General features: G+C 38.7%; 1 protein-coding gene across 1 annotated transcript in view; it reads left to right on the forward strand.

Moving 5' to 3' along the window:
- Positions 1–545: 545 nt before the first annotated feature.
- The window catches only part of gatad2b (GATA zinc finger domain containing 2B), a 79,411-nt gene continuing 57,010 nt past the window's right edge, over positions 546–22,946 (forward strand). Inside the window, exon 1 of the mRNA XM_041808282.1 lies at positions 546–645. The gene's annotated coding sequence lies outside the window, so the exon portion shown is untranslated. The remainder of the gene's footprint in view (positions 646–22,946) is intronic.

Raw genomic sequence — 22,946 nt, forward strand, 5'->3', positions numbered from 1 at the left:
CGTCCAGCCCTATTCTCCATCCGCACTGCTGTCACTGTTTGCCCTGTCTCAGCTCTTTGTCATGCACATGTGTGTTTATATAGCTTTAAGACACCCGGTATGAAACAAATTTTTCTTAAAAATGTGTCAGTAGGCGGCATGTTCGTACATGGCAGCTCCAGGAAGGAAAGCCGCTGACTCTGTATTAAATGTTTTGCGTAGACAGCGCCAAAAAGCCAGATAATTTTACTGTATGTAGCCGCACACATTGTTTCTTTAGCCCCACTGGAGTTAACATGGCTCTCCGTCCAGACACAGACAACAACATACTACCAGCCAATCAGCGCGCTCTCTGTCTCCGCCGCGGAAATGACCCACCAATCAGCTTTAAGAGGGTTTTTAGAGACGACTAATCACACATCTGTCTGGGTCTTCAGGGGAAACCATCAACCAATTAGCTGCTAGTCTACACTTCACGGAGTCACAGCACGACCAATCAGCGCTCTGTCTGGCTGCACCGAGGGGGCGACCGTCTGCCGAGGCCCAATCAGCGGCTCAGTGCTGCCTGCCGGTGCCGGGGACTGGTGGTGAGGAGCCCGCTGCAGCGCGTCAGGACCGGACCGTGAACCCGGGAGACGGTACACACCGAGCCGAAAGGAGACCCAGGTGAGCCCGGGGATTTGCGCGGGGCCTGGTTCGTGCGGGTAACCGTTAGAGCCGCACGGCGCGCGGGCTGTTGTGTCGTGTTTCTGCCGGTGACAGACAAAAGAGGCGAGCGGCTGTGTTCGCTGTTTATTGATGCGAGCTGACATCTTGGACAACTGTTATTTTTTTATTTTAACAACAGCCAAATCATCAACAACTATCTTTGCATTATTAACGGCATTTTTTGTTAATGGTAACGGAGCTGTTAGCGGGGATGTTGTGATTTCATTGTGATGGAAAGAGCCTCCAATCCATTTCATTGTTTGATCCAGAGTCTCTAGGGGTTCAGTCAGACTCCTCTAAATACTCGTTAACGTTTATTTTAGGAGCACCGAGCAGCAGATTACACGTTAAAACGGTTTTCTCGAGTTATATTGAGGCGAATCTGCGTGAAGAGGCGGATTAAAAGGCGCTAAGAGGAGGCCAGAGGGGGGCTTGATGCCTCGCAGCAATTAGGAAGAAAAATTCGAAATGCATCAGCCATTTAGACTCAACTGGCTCCATATGCACCTAAATGGCTGCCTGGCGCCTGACAGCACAAGCAGCATTTCACCGTCAGGGCTCAGTGGGATCCAAACCGGGGATTAACGGAGAACCACGTCCGGATTACAGCCAGCCGATATGGACCAAAACCCATATCTCGGTTATTTTTTTTACTTGGCGATCCACGATATACATAGATATTCTTCTCTAAGGAAGTCACAAATGATTGCTTTTGTACTATCCTTAAAAACATTTTTGCAAAACCAAACCATTTAGTAACCTGTTTGCTTCAAAAATAGAAGTTCTCAACACCAAACATTGCTTGTATTTTTTGACTTACCAAAATTGCAAGGAAACTCCTTCACAGTTCCTAAATTGTAGAAAAACTATTAAAATTGGCAGATGTCCAATACTTTAAGTTACAATGGGTGTCATCACAATGAAACATCCTAATGACTGATGGTATTTAAAAGCACAAAAAGTTTGAGCTTTAGCCATATTTTAAACAACAGAGAGAACATTGACAAATTGCACAAATATGTTGGCAACACTTGGGAAGATAGATGGAACTGGCAGGGAGCCCTCACTCTAGCAATGTAGGTGCAACTTAGACTGAGTAAAGGAGTTTGCTTGCCATTTTTGATTATTTAATACAACAAATTCCCCAGTATTGAATGTTTAGGACTTTAATGTTTATTGTCAAATGGGTATCATTATGATGAATTCATCCAAACATAAACAATGGATTGCCTTATGCTCAATAAGCATGTTACTGTAAGTGGTTTCTACTGTATATAGGGATGCACAGACGCAGCTGATCATCATCCATACTGACCAATATTTGCCGTTTTGAGAAACATCAGTCATCTGCATGTAATGTCGGTATGAACTAATATTGCTTCCAGATGTTTATCTGTTCTTTTGTAACAATTTAGGCTGGCATACATCAAATCCAATCACTAAATTAAAGAAGGGATCCGTTATTGGGTATGTGACCAGTTGGTCAAACTCTGGTCTGTTTTCATGCTCAAACACGAGAGAATATATTGGCGTTGCAGGAGCGATACACCAAAAAGGTAATGGAAAATTCATCAGCAGTGTCAGCCCTTGGCTAAATTGTTATTTTAGACACTAATAACAAGATTGGCCCTAATTTTCCAAACGAGGCATCTCTAACTGTGACCCTTAACTCCATTCTAAACCCTTGGCTGCAAAGCTTTTTAAAGTCCTACTTGAACAAAAATCCCTTGAAAATATTTTAAAAAGGAAAATTACAGGATGAAATGATTAATTGTAAGACACATCAGTGTCCTAGGTTTATTAACATACTGGTCACAGTTCACCCCATATCTGATGAAGTTTTCTGATTCCTGTATTTGAAACCCTGAAAATCTGGTGCATACACATGTAACTGCTCTCAACAGGGCAACACATCTCTTAGCACATCAGCACTGTGCGTCAAATTAAAGAAATATGCTGTTCCTTCCTATTGGCTTCATTTTTTTCACATAAACAACCTCAACAAATCCAGCTGTGGCTGTGAGTAGCAGTTATCCTCCTCATCAAAATCAGCCTTGGTAAATGCTCCCAAACATTGCATCAAGTCCTGTAAGTTAAAACATTTTGAGATTATAAAGTCGGAAACTTACAACAGCCAAACTCACAATTCCTGAGTTTATAAAGTCATAAATTTACCAAAATATTAGAGCTAACAAAAGAAAAAGAAAACAGAGGTTTGAAAGCCCTCAGTATAAAGAAATGTCTATTCAAAGTCCAGAGGGGATGTGAATTTGATGAGTCTGGGATAACATCACAAAAACTTGTTTATTAGACCAAGTAAAAAGTATAAACTTGTCATCTTCAGGACGCGTACAAGGGAAACAGCTGCACCTGGTTTGATCTTCTTCCATGCAATCATCTGTTTTCCACTTCATAATCTCAAAGTCAGAGTTTTGGTTCTCGTGAATGTCACCTTTTTAAACTTAATTTTTTTAAAGGGAGCATTTTCTCATAAATTTACTTATTAAATTTGAAAGTGTTGAGTGTTTTTAATTTTTTTTTCTCCCTTGTAAATAAGGTCTTTTTGAAGTTTTTTTTGTTAATTTATAAGTTTTTAAACTCAGTGTATTTATTTTCATAAATTTACAATTTAAATTTGAGAAATTTGAGTTTTTCTTTCTCATAAATTTCAACCTTTTAAATCCATTTTTTTTAGTTTTTTTGCTCTCTTAAATTTACAGCTTTTTGAACTCATTTTTTCTTTGTTTATTAGATTTTTTGAACTTGAAAAATGTACTTTTTATTTTTACTAAATTTGTAATTTTAGACCTTTTTTTTTAGAAATATAAAACTTTCTTGTAAATTTAAAAAATTAAAGTCAACTTTTTTCTTTATTACTTTTTTAAAAATCAATTTAGTTTTTTTCCTCATAAATTTAAAATATTTTAAATGGAACATTTCGAGTTTTTTTTTTCTTAGATTCCACCTTATAAACATATATTTTTTTGGCTTTTTTCTCTTGTAAATTTACTGCATTTTGAGGTCACATTTCTCTCCTTGTTAATTTGATTTTTTAACTTGAAACATGTACGTTTTTATCTTACTAAATTTATAAATTTTCAAATGTAAAATTTGAAACTTGAAATTTTAATTTTTCCCCAAAATTTTACAGACCCTCTTCTTTAAAAATATTTCCCAGTGGCCCTTGTACCCCTTTGCATTTTTAAAATGTAATGTCCAGAAAACGAAAAAAAGTTTTTGGTGAGAGACCTGAACAAATTCAGTTATGAGGATGAGAAATATACTTTAATTTCCAAACACAGGTTTGAATCATCTTATTCCAGCTATGTTAAATATATAATCTGATAGGTAGATAGGCATCAATAAAGGCTTGAGTCAATACTCGTCATGATCATGAATGAGTATTGATAAGGGTACCGCTATCAATAAGAATTAATGATTCCTCTCCATAGTTACTCTATACATCAATCATGCTGGTCATTCCTTATAAAGTTAAGGCCTGACAGTTTTTCCTATTGTTGTCAAGGGATACATTGCCACTTTTTGGATTGTGACTCTTGCTAAAATATTTTTGTCAATGTGGCTCTGATCAGGGTAAGGTTGAGTACCGCTGGGCTCGGTTGATCCAGGCCGAGCTGCAGATTAACGTAGGAACATGTCCAGATGACGTTAGAGACCGAGCGAGGATCAATATTTAATGTGTGCAGCCTATTATTCTGCAGTCATGTCGTGCCTGTTGGCCTGCGCTGGTGTCTGCTCTGCTGCTGCTGCAAGATTTACATGAGTCACATGCAGATGCATGACTGCTGCATGGCCTGTGAGTAAGCGTGTAGTCCCTATTAGATTAGAGAATGACAAGTCAGATTATTTTAATATTGCAAACCTCCATTATAGAAATATTATACACATTAAAAGCAAAAGAGCCAGTTAAAATGAATTTACAGTAGTGATGTGCTGATGTAACTTTTAGAACTCCGATACCACCCGATGCTTGGGCTGTCGGTGTCCAATGCCAGTGTTTATGAACAAGCTACAGGTTATTCCTCGCTGCGGCAATCAGACTGGGAATCATTCATATGTAAAGCAGTCTCAGGTTTTCCCAACTCTGGATATATGCTCACATAAAGTTTAGCGGCAACAGCTAAACAACAGCTATGGGAGTGGAATAGATGTCAGAGGAAGGTGCAGCATGTTGATAAAGTGACTGGTAGTACAGACCGATGGATAGACCTCTCCATGGAGACAGATTTAACTGTCAGCTAGTTTCTCTCAGAGCAGCGTGTTTTGGTATGTGATGGAGTTGATGGCGATGTTTCAATAAAGTCTGGACTGTCTGGTTCATACTTTGGAACTCTGTATTGTTGCTTCCTTATATTGACACGGTTAACAACCTTAAGTTACATTATCATCGCTTTTATTTCTTTCAGAGCTGGGAACAGCGGTCAACCATGGTTTGGTTACCACTTGAACACCATCACTCACCCTCTGGTGTCACAATATATATCGTTTAGCTGCACTGCATGTGCAAAGCAGCCAAAGATGAGAGTGCATGACTTCCTTGCTAGCTCTGCCTTTTAAAATGTCTTGAGGTTAAGTAAACTAACGAAAAATGTCCTTGATGGTAGTTACGATTGAGCTGCTGGTGTATGAAGTTTTTAGCCTGTAGCAGTGTGCAGTCATGCCACAGCTTCAGGTATCTGTAGTGAAGCTCATCCCCTTCATGTTCATTAATATGCTGATTAACACAAGACTACTAGCCAATCAACACTCAAGCCTGGGTGCCACTGATTCAGTGAGTGTAAGGAATGACTTCCTGTTTTCCGGCAGCAATTGTGTTGCTTTGTGCCGTTTCCCGTGCTGATAGAACTAGGGCTAACTTGTTGATTTTCCTTCCTATTTTTGATCCTGCATATTTATCATGATATAAATACATATCGGTGTCAGATATTGGTTATTCGTCTCATGAATTGAGAATAATCAGTATCAGCCCTGAAGAAACAATACTGGTCAAGGAGTCAAGAAACATGAGCCGTGTAGAAATTGCTTTTAGTTGTGAGAGTTGTCGGCATGACAAGGCTGAAAGGATTGTTGGGAAATCATCAAGTTTCAATCTCAACTATGATTTTGGCTTCCCACAATTTAATCAGGATTAATCAAGACTCAATAATAATTATGCTAACTATTTAGCTATTTAACAATTTATGAATGCATGTGGTACAGATGTTCTAATATAAGTGATTAATCATGTTTGATAATCTCAGTAACAATCAAATATTTGTGATTATGATTCTTGTCCTAATAACCAGCCCAGTGTGAAAACAAACTAGAATTCCAATCTAGTTAGCCTCTGTTGTTAGCCTCTGCCATGCCATACACAGGCCTACTAATTAGCTGATGACAGTAATGTAGGACGCACACATGCTTGCTTTTAACACAGAATAATAGCACAGAAGTGATCTGTATTAATCAGATTCAAGGATCAGTCCCTAGTCACCAGATCTAGCTATCTGACTCATGATTGGACTGATATCCACCTCCAGGATCAGATAGGCACATCCCTAGTTTTCAAAGTTAAAAGGTCCCGTTTGTTTGTGTTGACAGCAGCAGGATCTGCCATCACATCTCACTCTAGAGCAGCTGTTTGTGTCTCCTCGTGCAGCTCACTCCACCTGAGCGTGCGGAGGTAAAGTATGTGCACAGCCTTCTGGTTTGTGAGATAAAAAGTTGGCAGACCTTGATACACTCAGCCCTCCACTCTGGCAGTGATGATAGTGGGTCTGTCTGTATGAATGAACGGTCCCTGCTGCTGTTGAAGAGCGTGAATGAACTGTAGTATTCTCAATGATGGAGTCCTTCCTCTTCCTATTTCAGGCTCAGGGTCCCCCAGCAGCCCTGCTAGCATACAGATGAAGACTGCGTATTGTTAGGACACTGTTTTACAGTACTCTGACTACACTTGAGTGTAGTTTTTGATAAAAAAAAAACAATCAGTGCAGTGACTGCAGTGGCATCATTTTGCTACATCTGCTGCATTTAGATGCGTCTTATTGAAAAACACAGAACAAAAGCATCTGGTGCATAAATGTGCCAGAAATGATGGTTATGGACATTTTATTGTCAGCTGCATAATGAATGATTTGTCTTATTTAAACCATATGTAAGCTGAGGTTGGACTATATGATCTGTTTGTCTGTTAGGATGGTCTAAGGCTAATGAATTATAGCAAAAACCATAATCAGGATTACTTTGTGGACGTAAAGATTACAATTATAGACCACGATTGCTAACTGCATGTATTGAAGTCTTCACAAATTAAAAAAAAAAAAAGAAAATAGAAAAATGAAAATAATAAAAATAATGATATATAATGACTAGGGGGTGTGATGAGATCTTGTGAGATCAAAACATCACAAGATATGTTGTGATGTTTTGATGTTTTTGTGCTCTATGTCGTTGAGGTAAAAATCATCTCGCAAGATCAATATTGCCCAGACATCAGGAGCAGCAGCTCTCCTGACAGAAAACAATACCTAACTGGAAATGATAAAGGATCACAAAGATGTCCTGGGCACTTAAGAATAGTTGTTTTGCCAGCTAATGAGGAAACAGAACTGATCCGTGACCCATTAATATCACCCCCCCAACCCCTCCTCCGTGTGCGCTACTTGATCCACCAATGCATAATAAGTTTATCATAACAGTCTGAAATAACGAATGCTGCTGCTGGAAACCTGTGCAGTCTCTGCAAGGTCGTGCACGCGCGCAGACTTGCTCATTGGCTGTTATCTGTGACTTTGTAACTTTGATTCAGTCGCTGCTTAGTCATGTCTCCTTCTCATCTCATCATCTGTCAGTCACACACCCATCAGCTGTTGGTTGTGCGTATCATCAGTCAGAAGCTTAACGTGTGTAGGGCAATGGGCCATTGTATACTGCAGCGGTAAACTTAGCAAAACAAACTCTGCTTGAGCACCATAGAGTCCATTGTTAGGTCCAAAAGGTGAAGTTCTAGCCCCAGTTAGACGTGCCCTGTTTGTTGTCTGACAGCAGGCAGAGCAGAAACACACACTCACTCACCAAACGCTCACACATGATCATCTGTGTGTCATGTCCAACACTGTCAAAGCCCATCTGAGGAAAAAAGACCGCAAAACGATAAAATAAGCTATTTATCTAAATTACTGTAAAAAACAAAGAAATGTGTTACTGACAGAAATATTTCTTTTGAGTGTTTTAAATATGGATGTTTTTATTTATTCCTTATTACAGCCGTATAAAGGACGTATTTTCCAGTCATGTATTTTTTCCAAAATTTAAAAAAAAAAAGAAAAAAGTGCTAAGTCTCATCTCATGTATGTGGGCCCAAATCTCGTCCCGTGAGATAAGAGTCTTGTCACACCCCTAATAATGACCAATATCAATAAAATAATGCTGCTTTGACCAAAATATAACAACAAACATGTAAATAATTACCATGATAAAACCCACTAACAAAATGAGTGTAACACAGCATGCCACAGTAATTGTTTTATTCCCATTGTCGTTGCTTTGTTGCAGACAAAGTAATGGTTGTAATTAAAACTCAGTTAATTGCCAAGAACTATCAGGTCAGATCAGCAATCACAGAGCCTTAAGTCCATGCCAAGACAGACATGACTGACAGCATGGTGGTAGCCATCCAATCATCATGACCTGACAACTGATGACGATGATGTTTGCCTCCCCAAACAATCGTAGGGGCGTATCCTGAGACGAGGCTCGTCATGAATGATCTTCTGGATCTCCAAGTGTGTGGTGTCAACCAGTGTTATTTGTTTACAGCTTTTTTCACTTTTAGTCTCAGGCTTAGTCTTTAAATGAAATGACTTTTAGTTTTTGTCACATTTTCATCATTTCTATGCTCTAACATTTTTGGTCTAGTTTTAGTCGACAAAAACTCAAAAACAATTTAGTCTCTTTTTAGTCCATGAAAGGTCCTCACATTTTAGTCTTGACTTTTAGTGCCAGCATTCATTCTCTTACCTCGGTCTAGTACCAAATCATGGTAGTGAGTTCTGCACACCTGTCTAACCTGGGGTCCCTGCTTTCTACAGCTGAGGGGCAGAATAGCTTCAGATGCACTGTATTTTGACAGATTTACCCACAGTGGAGATATTTCATGGTTTTTGAATGTCCACTGAAAACTAAATTACATTTTAGTTTAGTTTTAGTCATCTTGACGTCTTGGTCTGAGCATCCCCGACCTCGAGTCGAAAAATATTGTTTGATGGTTTGGATGCAAGACCCATAGCAACTGATGTAAACGAGCAGACTGGGTAGCCCCAAATGGATATTACGTACTTTCACCACTCACAAATGTAAATACATCTGTACCTTCATCTCAGCCAGGATTTCATCCTGATTCTTTTTCCTTGTTTTATGATTTATTATGGAAGGCAAGCCAGCTGATAATATCAATGATATCATACGTTTTATTTTTCTTCTGAAATCATCTTTGATCACGCAAGATTCTTTTGAGATCACACGAGTGGGGTCACTGTGAGGTTGTTGGCAGGTGAGCAGGTGTGTGGCATCCAGTGTTCTTATGGTCTGGGTGAGCGGTCTAGTGTGTGCTTAGAGGATTATAAGATGAAAAAGGTTAAAAACTGTCTTTATGTCTGTGGTCTGCTATGTTGATAGAATTGTTTCATATTTGAAAATCATCTGTTGACTGTTGACATGACAGCCAAAAGACAATTGGGAAGTCACTGAAGACTTTTTGATAATGAAGCGTTAATGTAGAGTTACTTAGCATCTGAATGACTATAGTGGATCACTAATCAGAGATAACTCGTTTGAACAACCACACTGGCGTGCACAGTACTCACATTGGTCAACATCACTGACATGGTGGATGCATGATACTGGATTTCTGTCGATATCCAATGTACTTATATTTACAACTACCTAAACAAGTGATCACCTTTGTAACGGCATATCTGCCTATGCATATCATGGTGATCGGGGATCCCAAAAACCATAGGTATAACGTGTTGTTTGACCTTGACTTTACTGATCTTCTCTGGTTTGCAACCTCAATGCTTTAGAGTATTATCAAAAACTAACATTGACAACTACAATAACTGATGATTGCACAATTCAGGTGATCCAAATGTAATATTGCGATATGTATCCAATTCATTGTGTTTTAAAAACATCCAATCATTGTTCTTATCCTGACATGTACAATCAAAAAGTAGTGAATTTTAAAAAAATACATCTATAAATTGATCTAAGAGGAATCATTCTGTAAAATATTAGAGGCAAACTGGTAAAGAATGCTTAAATTGCAATACATTTGAGCTGATGGTATTTGCCATTTTGTAGTACCAAAATCTTTTTCTTCTTTATAATTACCCTAAATTAAACACAATATGTTTGAATTTCAGTATTTAGGAATTTCCTATGAAGTTTTCCCATTCATTGAGGGAGTTTTCCTGCAGTTTTATGATTGATTAATTCCTCTCCTGTGTACCAGTGTAATAAAATAGATGTAGTTTTTTTAAAGCTTTGGTCTTTAATGATACAATCCATGTCTAAAATAACAGTGATCAAATCATTTTTACCTCATAGTATCAGAAATTATGAAAGTATTAAATCAGAATTTGATGTGCTTTGATTTTGGAAATATTTCTTGATATTATCGCTCCTGTTGTATGATTTGAAGTAAGAGAAATCCCAATAATCAATACTATTTAAACGTGATAGTCATAGATTCTTCAGAATCATAGTGAAAACAAATCTGCATCCAAGAATCATATTGCAACAAAGGCATGTCATCCCAGCCCTATTGTCTAAATCCCTCAAAATATGGCTACACAGAACTCACTACCATGACAATTTCTCATTGTGAATGATCTGAAATTTACCCTAAGATGTACAGATTTCAGTTTTGGATGGGTTGCCAATGTTTTTGTGCCATTTAGTGAAGAGATTTATATGATATTTTTGTTTGGTTTATTCCTCTCCTTTGACCTGTGTCATGAAACAGATCTGCTTTTCCAACACTCCAGTAATTTACAAAACTAATGATCATTTATGTATCAGACACTGTACAGTTTGGTATGAGATTGAAAGTTTTAAAATTTTGACAACCTAAATTTGCTAGATTGGTGATATTGAGACGGCAAAGACGTTCAGACGCTGCAGACGTTGGAGAGAGATCAATGAGGTGCTAGTTGAAAGCAGCATGGAGGAGGCTCTGACGGCAGACAGCATCTGACTGTGTGAAAGTATAGAAAAGTTTTAGACATTTCAAGGACAAATCATGTTGTGTAACTAGAAATATCAAAGAAAAAGACAAAGATGCTCAGAAAGCACAAAAACCCACATCTTTCCAATCAGAGGAGGATCCTGTTCATACAACAAAGATGTCAGTGTTTGGTTTAAATGACTGTTTGAGTCTTAAATCATGGAAAAGTTACATAAACAACATCTATGGAAATCAAATGAGCTCTAAATACTATCTATATGGTTATAAAAGATCATCACAATGATTTTGTTTTAATGAACCTAGTGGTGTTTTGTGGTGTGATTTATATTCAGACTGAGTCCCAAACATGTCAGGATCTCTGATTTGGACTTCTTTTATGTTGAGTCTGTTTTTTTTTGTCTTAATATTGAAAGCCAGAATCTCTTATCGACTCCTCATCACTTCCAAAATGTCTCCTCTTTGTTCAGAATGCTGGTGGACCTCTGGAGCTGTTTTCAATAATCTTTAGCCCAATCATATATCATCATTTTCACCATCACTCATGCTGCTTCAGGAAGCTTTGAACTTGTCATCCCAAATTTCAGTGAACTGTGTTAAGGCCTATAACATAAAAAAACCCATCTCATTGTGCATAAAGCTGAATGATCATGCTTTAGGTCTGCAGTGTAAGAAAAATGCACAATATTTTGATACTGTCTGATGTTTCGTGCATGTCACAGGGGCGTAAAACGGGGTGACATGATCCCCCTCTGTTATCGCTTCAGATGAGATAACAGACATAAGAGGCAAAAGCGGAGCCAGCGTGGACCTGCTGCTGTGCCATGCTCTCTGGATGTTCCACAATGCCAATATACACAGTGATTCAATGGGAACACATAATATCACGCTGCCACAGTACTGGTATTAGCATTTCCCTTTGGATACTGCACTTGGGCAGCAGGGCTGAGCGATATGGCCTAAAATATGGCCTTTAAGGTAACTGTTTTATGTATCCCTGTATTGCTTAATTAAAATAAATACACGATTAAATTCAGGGGGCTACAAGCCCCCTGTGATGGCAAACTGAAGTCATTTCTGAGCATAAAATCACAGGAAAATGACTTTATAGTGTCTCTGTGTTCAGTTTTTGTGTCTTAATCTGTAGTTTTAAGTTTCATTTCTCTCCTGATAAGGTTTGTAAAGTTGCTGACCATACCATTTTTCCTGATGTGGGTGTTCACAATAAAAGCACTCAAACAGAATAACAGCAGACTTTTATTGTGAAGAACCAGTTGGAAATGGCGCGTTTATTATAAATTTAACTTAGCCCTAGTGGCGGTGCTTACAATGGTCTGGAGCTGCATTGTTTACAGTAAGGCTGGCCCTAGCGATCTATTTCCTCATTCAGAAAATACTTAGAAAACAGTCAGATTCCTCACAGGGTCATTGTGTTGGCTTTGATGTGGCCTCTTTTCACTTAAGTTGAATAGTGAGTTCAAACTCTTAAAGCCTACATATCACTTTATTCCCATTTTCTACCTAAAAAACTGTGATGCCACGCTGCTCCTACATGCTAACCACTAGGCTACCATTAAGTTTCTCATATTTACCTCCGGTGAAGTGCTGGGGGAAAGCTCATACGGGAAGGCAGCTGCCATCAACTGAAATTACAGCAGCCTCTAGTGGTGAAAGGTTCATTACAGTTTAAAAGAGCATTAGGCTACAGTCACATTGCAGGCCTTAATGCTCAATTCTGATCTTTTCTCAGATCTGATTTTTTTGTTTGCCTGTTCACACTGCATTCAACTTCCAAAAGATCAGATATGTATCTGATTAAGAACCACATACGAAAGGGGCCTAAATCTGATTCGAAACAGTCGGATTCAATGTGACTTGCGCTGTTCACACTGTCAGAAAAAAATCAGATATGAGTCACATTTAAGCAAAAAAAATAGATTCTAACTGCAGTGTGAATGTAGCCTTATAGACTGGGATTTCAAGACCTTGTTTATAAAAAATGATAAGTGATTAATATTTTTTTAAAGATTTATTTTGGGCTTTTTGTGCCTTTTATTTATTTATTTTTTAAGATTTTATTTTTGGGCCTTTTCGTGCCTTTTTTAGATAGAGAAGGACAGTGGATAGACTCGGGAACAGGTAAGCGAGTGGGGAGAGACATGCGGTAAAGGGCCACAGGCTGGATTTGAACCCAGGCCGCTCGTGTACATGGTGCATGCATTAAACCACTCGACCATTGTGTTAAAGCCCCAGACAGTCTGACAGAGACTTTGCAAAGTGAGGACACTCACTGCATGTTGCTGTTATTATACACATCAAACGTTGATCGAAGGGAACACACTTTTTACCTCATTGCTGTGCTTCATGTTAATAACACTACACATACAGGTAGCATTTGTCTTATTCCCTGGCTGCTTTTTTAGTATCGTAGTGAAACATGCTGATAAATGGACTCAGACTGTCACATATCACTCTGCTATGCTAACGGCGGCATTAGTTATGCCTCCTGTGTGCACTACAACACAGCGCATGCATTTAAACCATTGTATGTTTATTATTGAAAATTAGGGAGTACAGGGATGTAGAGCAGCAGCCCAGGGTTAATACTGATCTTGACACCTCACTCTGTCTCTGTTCCCTCGTTCTCTTTCTAAGCTCTCTCTTCAGACTTTTCTGTCTTTCTGTTCTTTTGTTCACGTTGCATGTGCAATGTTGGCACCAGGGCTTGGGGGAGGTTAAAGGAGTTAGGGGCCATGTGATAGTAGTATTAGCACTGTCACTACCTGGAGCTTGCATGCACGTAGCCTGGGTGTGCTGAAGGTGGTAGTGCTGTTTGAGCTGTCTTTGTATTGGTATGGTTGGCAGTGAAAGCTAGCATAGATACTGAAGCTCACTGTCCGGTCTCTCTGAGGTGTGGGGGGATTAACAGGACAAAATGCAAGGGACGGGGGGTTACCACTTAATCTGGCTTTTTCTGCCCATCGATGCTCACAGTTTACTTGTGGGGGCCAATATTAGGAAGATAACTTGCTTTAGAGATTTCTTCACTGAGCTCTTGTCCTTTCGGTAGGGAAAAGGCATCTTTTATTCACCTCAAATGTCCGTTGATGTCATCTTTTATGGTTTATTGTTTATGTTTGATTCAGGTTTGAGGCTCTGTGTTGTGGGGAAATCTGTCAGACATCCACGTCCAGTCTTTACTTCTTCATCCTCCTCTTTTTAAACCCAAACTGCTCTCTCACTGAGGAAGTTGTGGCTGTTTTAACCAAAGATGCACCATGTTTAAGCCTCTACTGGTTCAGTGTGTCTTCTCTCGTCCTTTTCACAGCAGCCATTTTGACTTCTCACAGCAGGAGAGTTACAGGTGTTAGTAATAACGTTAATGATGGCGTCACTCGGCTCTCTTTAACAGCTCCATATGTTCTCCACAGAGGTGCTGACTGTGCATTCCTCTAGTTTAATGCACAGCAGGTTAAGTGTTTGGGGCTGATTTTAGAAAACTTTACTCATCTTTCAAGTTTGGTGATTCATCCCTGAAGTGACATGATCCATGATGAAGCAGTGATTTCATCATCTTTTTATATAAGTACTGGTTTGTTAAGCTTTATGTAAATCGTCGCTTTAACCATGAAATCACTATGATTGTCTCTCGACATAGATTTTTTTGAAGTTTTTCCAGGTGTGTTTGGTTTAAGCTGACAAACATCTCCAGCAGCAGATCAAATCAGCTGTCACCAATTTGAGTTAATTAAAGGGAGACTTAATGACAGTGCAGAATAATAGTGTTTAAAGTGCTGCTGCAGCGTCTGTCTGATCTAAGGCTGTCAACCTTTTTGATTCTTTTCGTGTTTCAAAACAATAATATCTCCAGGGCTGAATGATATATTATTTAAGATCATAGACTTGAGCTGGAGTTCCTCTTTCATATACTAATTTGCAATAAATGCAAGAATTTATTTTTCTAGACCTGTTCATGCCCCCCACAAAGGAGCACAGCCTTTGTTGCCAATACTATAAATTTCACAAAGCCCTCCTGTCCTGTATTTCTTCTACTAGCGGCGGTCTATTTAAATTGCATGGTTGCAAACAGAGCAGAGCCACTGCGCATGTGCATGCATGAGATGCTGCTTCACCTACTGTATATGAAGTTCAGTACTTCCTTAGCTTTGGTAGAGTGACTAAAATTTTTTTGTAGATGTGAATCAGTCAAGGCATCTTATGGATGTAATATATTTGGAATAAATCTAGTTAGATTGTGGCAATCCTTTCTGATGCAGCGGGACCATTTTTGTTGAAATATTCTGTTCAGGGGAGTACAGTAGAGCCTCTAATGGAGAATCCATTGACTCTGCAAAACACTGTTTGATGTTGGTCTGATGGATGTGTTTGTTTTTTCTTGAAGTTCTCAGAATCTCAAGGAACAGAAGTTTCTAGCAATGTATGGTGTTATACTAAAACACAGTAGTTTGGTAAATAATCATGATAATGTAGAAGAAAAACTGACGGCTGGGGCGCAGACTGTCAAACTTTCATACAAGGAAATGTAGCTTCAACATGAAAAACATTTGGTGTGTGTTGACAACGCATATTACAAGGTGGCTCATGAGAAGATGCAAAAAAGAAAAAAATAACAAGGGATGCACTTTATTGGATTAAGCCGATGTCTGATATGCTGATATTTACAAATTAATTTTGGCTGATGGAATATATAGATGTAGAGAACTGACAAAACTTTGGTCCCTAAAACACACCTTTGAAATGTAAGAGATGAGGGTGAACAAAGAAAAAGACTTTTAGCCCAATATTTACAGCCAATATGGGCGGGTGTAGGTCATAATTTACAGTTGATGTAGGTCGATATTAACAGCAGACTAAGGCAACATTTACTAATATCATCTGATGTACACAGCTGATAAAGGCTAATTTTTTCACAAATTATTGGCCAAATTTACAGCTGATCTGGGCTGATATTTACAGCTGAAATTGGCCAATATTAACAGCCTTAATAGGCCAATATAGGTCCACAGTCCCTGTCCCATGCAGGATTGGTGAGTTTTGTGAAGGTTTGCTTCACCCTTGATGAGGACAATAATCATTTTATAATTAGCAATAGTAAACATAACACAGAAAACATTTCAGGACTGTCCATACACTATAAAAGACAGAGTATTTCACGATTTATGTATGTTTGATTTATTAGTAAAGGTTTGAATGAAGTCCTTTTCAAAATAAAACAGTGTTTTAAATTTGACTTTATATTGATTTTTGCTCTTTCTGCATACAGTTTAATTAAAAATCCAATAGAACAGTCTATCACCAAACTAGTGTCATTTGAAGCTGACCTAAACATTATACAGACACTTAGAGGACATTTTAAAGTGTTTTGATATATACAATGTATCTGCATATAGCAAAAATGTATATGGATATCACTTTTAAGGCCATATTGCCCAGCTCTACTTTAAAACAATTAATTCAGTTAATCCCTAGAGATTCAAGTAAATTAAAATAGTCTTTTTCATACTTTTCAAAGAATATTCTGGTTTCACTTCACTGTAAGTCCACTTAAATTTGTAAGAACAACTTTTTGCCTTACTTTTGCATATACCATCACCGCTTTTCTGTAATGAATGGACAATTGGGGATTAAACAGCCTCATACACATTAAGGAGCGTCCTGAAGTTGTTGTTATCAGCACCACTTTTTGACTTGTGTTTTTACAGATAAAGTATGAAGTTTGGCTTATAATGTCCTGATCAGGAATTTAGGGAAACTTAAAGTTTACAGCATCCTTCAGTGCTGGTTGTGATGACACAGATTGGCCCAGTGAGCCTAGCTGTTGTTGTGAACCGCTCATTAGCCTGGTTTTGTGTAGCAATGAGGATTGTTGTTGCTGCAGTGTTTTACCTTGTTTTACCTAAAGTTACCTCATATAATCCGGTAACTTTGCCTTGATCCCGCCAGCTGTAGATAAACACTATGATCCATGTGAGTGGTCTGATTACAAACGCGTTTTGGTTGATCATGCATCATGCAGATTTACAGCTGCTCCCATCTGCTGGCTTTTTTGTTAACTGCACCATGTGGGATATATATTTAAAAATTGGGCAACAGCATCTACAGCCATATATCTTCTTTAACATTTGTTTATCTGATTATATATTGCTGTTTTTTGAGCACAGAACTAGCGCCCACCTCTTCAGTTTTACAGTTATGAATGTAAAACCGAAATAATTGCGTCATATAGGACATTAGAAGCAAAAAATGTCTCTGCGACTCATTTGAATAGACTCACAGTGCGTTGCCTTTTATTTGTAACTTTATGTAAAACTATCAATGTTATACAACAAAAATATATACTTCCTCCACATCAATCCTAGAAGTACTTTCACCCAGATGCTAAACTTGGCACAATAGCAGCGTTTAAATGGTGCATGTAAGCCAACCGATCTATGACTTTGTTACCTCGAGCTACAACTGTTACTTTATCATACTGCATAAATAATCAACATCATATTTATCCTGCTGTTATTTGACTGATAGATCCAACTTGGAGGTGGATTAAAAGACTATGTTCAGGATGTGTGCCAAAACTCTTAGGTAAAGTTTAAGGTTAAAGATGTAGGGTTAAAGCTATTATTTTGATAAACAGGGCTATTTTGGATTGTGTGACATAAGTTGACCTTATGATTTGTTTGACTGTATCTATTAAAGATATGGCAGATTTTCTTGCAAAGATTTTAGAATAAAGGCATCAGTTTGTATCTTAGAAATCTGCATAATCAACACTTCATGGTAAAGATTCCCTCTGCAGTGGGTGTGGATAATATCTCAATGCTGATTGATCTGCATGATTTCAAACGATGTATGTGCTCCATTAAGGCCTGTAGTAGTGAAAGAGGAGGCGTGTGAGCAGCAGTATCTTTAGTCTCCGGGTGCAGAGAGCTCTCCAGCAGTCAGAGGTAATGCAGCTGTGACTAATCCAGCCGGTGAATAAGCAGCAGTGTGTTTTCACATCGTTGCTGCATTGCTGTGCTGCATTTAGCCAGGTGCTGCACAAGGTCACCGCAGTCAACCTGTGTAGATGCAAAAACGTCCTCACATTCACTGAGGGGTGCAGCCAGGGGCCAGGTCTCTTCTGCACAGATCAAACACAACCCTAAAGTAACATGGTTGTATTTCTATGAAAGCTCTCTAATTCCTCTTATCATTGAGACTTATGACACAGAGAAGCTGAAAATTTTCACTGTCCGGAACACAACCATATGGAAGTGCCCGTCACCCCCCATCTTTATCCAGCACTTACATGCTGCATACATGTGCAGAAATAATTCCTGGCAGCCTCAATGCGACGTGTTAGCGGTGTTAAGACCTATTGAGACTGATATAAATGGGCAATTGTCACCGGGAGAAAGAAATCAAACTTTTGCAGACAAATTCTCGGTTTCTGCTCCTTAATTAATCACTTCTGCAGACTAATGAGTTCATTCATGCTGTCAGAATAAATGAATTTATGCTCGCAAATTAGTGAACGTACTTTAGTGTCAGCAGGGACTGATTGGGATATTAAAGTTAGATTCTAAACTCCAGTAGTCTTTCATTGCCACACCACTCAGCACCAGGTGTTCACTCCTTTACTTTTACCTGAAGAGGTTCATGAAACATATGGATCATGTTTTTTTGTTTTCTTATAATTCACCTCTTCTCAACTGTCTTTAGCTTTATCAGTGACTAGGTTTTTCAGTCCTAAAATCACAGGTTTAACTATTGTATCATATCAGAGGAGAGAGTTGCAGGGTGGTTTAACAACAAAGATAAGGGACCCAAGCCCAGATTTGTATGTATGAGATGTGAATGCAATAAGACCCGAGTACTGGGGGTTTGCCAGCTAGTGGAGCTCAGAGTCAACTCTGAACGTCTCCTGTCTTTTCAACAACATGATTTAAAACAATAAAATCTGTTATTTTAATGATCAACAGCATCCAAAAGTACAGAAAATGTATGAAACTGGCATCAGTTCTGTTGGGCAGGTGTGCAGAAGAGGACTGAATCCATTTGAAATTGTAAGAAATCTCCAGGTCATTGTCTAAATTTGAGGGCTGCCAACATATTTGTGCAGTTTAGACATTTGCTTGCAATTTTTGATCACTGAAAACAAGAAATGACCCTATATTGGTTGTCATTGACTTTCATATTTGTGGCTGTGAATGGAATCATGTATCAATATTGTTTGATTTTTGTTTGGAATCATACTGTAGTCTTAAATTCCTGTATTGTGACAGCCTGGTTCGTAGTTTCCAGTCTCAGGTCTGCTGTGTTTTGGTGTAATGTACCTAAAAATAGCTTCTGCAACATTTCCTCCAGATGTAAACAAACACCAGCATCCATGGATGCATACGTACGCTCTGACAATACCCAGAATTCCGTGTGCAGAAGTGGGGTTGCTTTGCGTGATTCAGAGGATTAGTGGAGCTAATATGTCTCCGCCGATGATGATGTGTGCGTATTGATACTCCTCCTGGCTGCCACGTTCGGCCCCATTTTAAGATGTCTACCTCGTCGTGCCTCGCTCTGACTAAACGTCTCGTGTTCCCGCTGCTTTTTTTCTTCTTCCTTTCTTTCTTTTCCTCTCGTTGGGCTGCTGAAACAGCGTCTGCCCCACCCTGTGGTCTGAAGTTCTGCTCTCACTCTTTTCTTGTCAAAGTGCCAGCTCTTAAAGGAAGAGATTTTCCTGTTTCTGCTCTGAAAACACCGGGCCTCCTCCTCCTCCTTCTCCTCTTCACTGTCTCTCTCTCTGCCTGTCTTGCTGCTCGCCGTCCTGACCGCTAACGGCTACACATTAAGAGATAATTCCATACCCTGAGGTTACAAACCGGCTCAGACTGGCTCAGTGCGTTTTCACTGTCCTCCTCTGTTCCCTGGGTGAAAATAAATAAATTAAAAAAAAAACACTGAGAGAAAATTACGTCTTTTCCTTTTTTAAAGGAACAGGAGGCTCATTTGTAGCTGGAGCTGCACGGTATGAAGAAACACACACCTCAGTGTCTGACAACAAGGAGCAATCGCTGACATTTTCCCTTGGTTTCACCCTGAGGAGAAAAGGCTAAACATTTATATTTTCAGTTTTTTAATGACATTTTTAGAACTGAGGAATGCTCAACAGATGTCTTACTCTATGACTACTTTTAGTATCTTCCAGCCTTGGCTGTGTTTTATGTTGTAAATGACTTAAAGGTACAACCTTGTTTTGCAATTTATGGAACTTAAATTAGGCCAGAAACATCGAGCTAGAACCCATGTATGTTCTCTCCATGCCCGGCCCGGTCTGTCCCATTAACTCTGTGTGTATGAGCCTGATTTAAACCCCACAGGTCTTTAAGATGGCATTAATCATTTTTAATACAAACAAAATTTAGGCTGGTGATGGAGTTTGTTTGCAAGTTTTAAGCATTGATAACAAGATGTTGCCCAACACCGGGTACATAGGACTTCTATATTTGTGGCTATGAATGAAATCAGCAAGGATGCATGTTATTGGATTTTTGCTGACATTTGATATGCCAGTATTTCCAAACTAATTTGAACTGATACAGGTATTTTCACACCTTTTTATTATAAAAACACCAAGTGTCTTCTTTCCAAAGACAGGCTGAGAAGAGCCGGGATGTAGACAATAAAGGAACGCATTTTTTTCAAATTTAACACCAATCTTTGTTGATTTATTGATAAAATCACAGCAAAATAGTCTACACTCTAATCTTATTGCCAAGGATAAAAAGTTTTAACCAGGGATGTCCCATTCCTGATCGTGTGTATCAGTTCAGGGCTGATATAAGCATTTTAATTGATCGGAGATCGGCAATTTGATCTGATTAGCCCAGCCAATCATTTACGTCAGCTGTTGTAGACAGGCTCAATTTACAACAGGCCATAAACACATCAGTAGCTGTAGCAACATTAGCTTTTCTGTTAAAAATGTCAGCGGTGTGGGAAAAACTTCAACCGTGAGAGTGAAAACAGTCCAGTTGCCACTTGCAGCATCTGTAACACGACCGTTTCAAGAGGTGGTAGCAGCAGTTAACACTACAAATTTGATCCATCTTCTCTAAACTAAACATACAGCGGAATAGGTTGACTTCACTATAGCAATAGGCAGCTTCACCAAAGCAACAACCTCTGGACTTTAAGAGAAGAGACGAGTACCCTCAAGAGAGCGATAAGTCAAAAAAGATAACAGAAAAAATGGTGAATTCTTCGCTTTGGACAACCACCCCATCTCCGTGGTGGAGAATTTGGGTTTTTGTCATCTTCTTGAGCTTTTAGACCCACGCTATGCGCTGCTGTCTCGACATTACATTACTGACACTGCTTACCGGAGCTGTACAACAAAGTATGTGACAGCATACTAGAGAATTTAAAAGCAACTTTACTGTCATTAGCTTCACTACAGACATTTAGAGCTCTGATGTTTACCCCATGTCACTGCTGAGTCTCACTGAACAGTCCTCCACCTTTGAGTTAAAGTGCGCAGTATACATGCACGCCAGTTTCGTGGGTCTTACACAGCAGAGCATGTAAAGAAGGCCATTGAGAATGTTACTAAACAAGAAGCTACACTTCATTTTAAAGTAAAAGTGGGTAGAGAAATAAAAGTGAGGGAGGAAAACGTGATGTAGCAGCTCCAGTTGCACTTTAGAAATTGCACTGTAATAATAAGAGTGCCTTGTATTTGATATTCGGGTTTTATTGCAATGCTAGTGTTTTGGTTTATGTCTCAGATTGAGTTGCTACATTTAAATAGGAATTGTTTTGAATCTGTATGATTCATATGTTTTTGATCCTATTCAAGTTAAACTTTTTTGACTTCAGTTTTTGTTGTGACTAATACAGTCAAGTTGAAATGTAACTTTATTTATTTATTGATGGATTTTTTAAGTGAAACAGAGCTAATACACCATTATGAGTAGAAATGTGATTTTGGTTTTACAACAATGTTGGCTGTGATAAGTTAAATGGAATAAGCAGGGTCCTGCATTAACGGTTGCCCGAATGCCTGGGGCAAATTCAAAAAGCCGACGGGCAAGCAAAACTTGTAAGGATTTGCCCGATTGGGCAAGCACGACTCTGAGCTTTTCTATTCATTAATTTTATTTTCTTCTCTTGTTTCTGTTACTATGGAGTCCCCAAGTAAGTCCACAGGAGTTGCGTCTCTTTAGTTTGCTCAGTCATTGAGGTGTGCTTAATCTGAAGCTTCCCATTTCCTCATTTTAATTTTGTCCCCAGCCACTTTCTGCCGATGCTCTCTCACACCCATATCTTTTGACAATTATGCCAATGCGCGTCATCAATGAGCATAACACACACAGATCACACGTGGAGATAACGTCATATCTAGTGAAATTTATCCAAATGTGGGTGTTGTATTTGATCTTTAATGCACTAATGATCATAAATATTGTCAAAAGAGTAGAAATATAAAACCAAAAATGAGGCAGGGTGAAACGATGTGTCTGGAGAGCTGCAGGTGTGAGGAAGGGCTGGTTTTAGTCATTTGGAGGCCCAGGGCAAAGACTCAATATGAGGACCCTCCCCCTTTTACTAAAGGATTAATAATGAGTGGAAAAAAATTAGAAAGCATCTCTTTTATGTTCATAAAGCCACAGAACTCCAGTAAATGCCCCAATGTGAGATATAAATACCCAAATAGCCAATCATCATTCATCATTTTCTTTGAAAAGTATCTCATAGCCCAAACTCAGCACATTCTAATATCTTAAAAAAACACTTTAGGCCAGGTGGAACTTTCATAACACTGGTGTTGGGCCAAAGACTGGTATCTCCAAAATGATCACTTTTCAGGGAATTAAAAGTTTATAATTTATAAAAATGGTATAAATATGATTTTTTAAAAACAAATTAAAATCATGAAAATTGAGATACAAGGTTTTAGCCTGATGTCAGAGATAAATAAAATAAATATATGCTCATTATCAGTGACATATTGGTTCTT

The sequence above is a fragment of the Cheilinus undulatus genome, linkage group 16, assembly GCF_018320785.1.
Source record: "Cheilinus undulatus linkage group 16, ASM1832078v1, whole genome shotgun sequence".
Taxonomy (NCBI): Eukaryota; Metazoa; Chordata; class Actinopteri; order Labriformes; family Labridae; genus Cheilinus; species Cheilinus undulatus.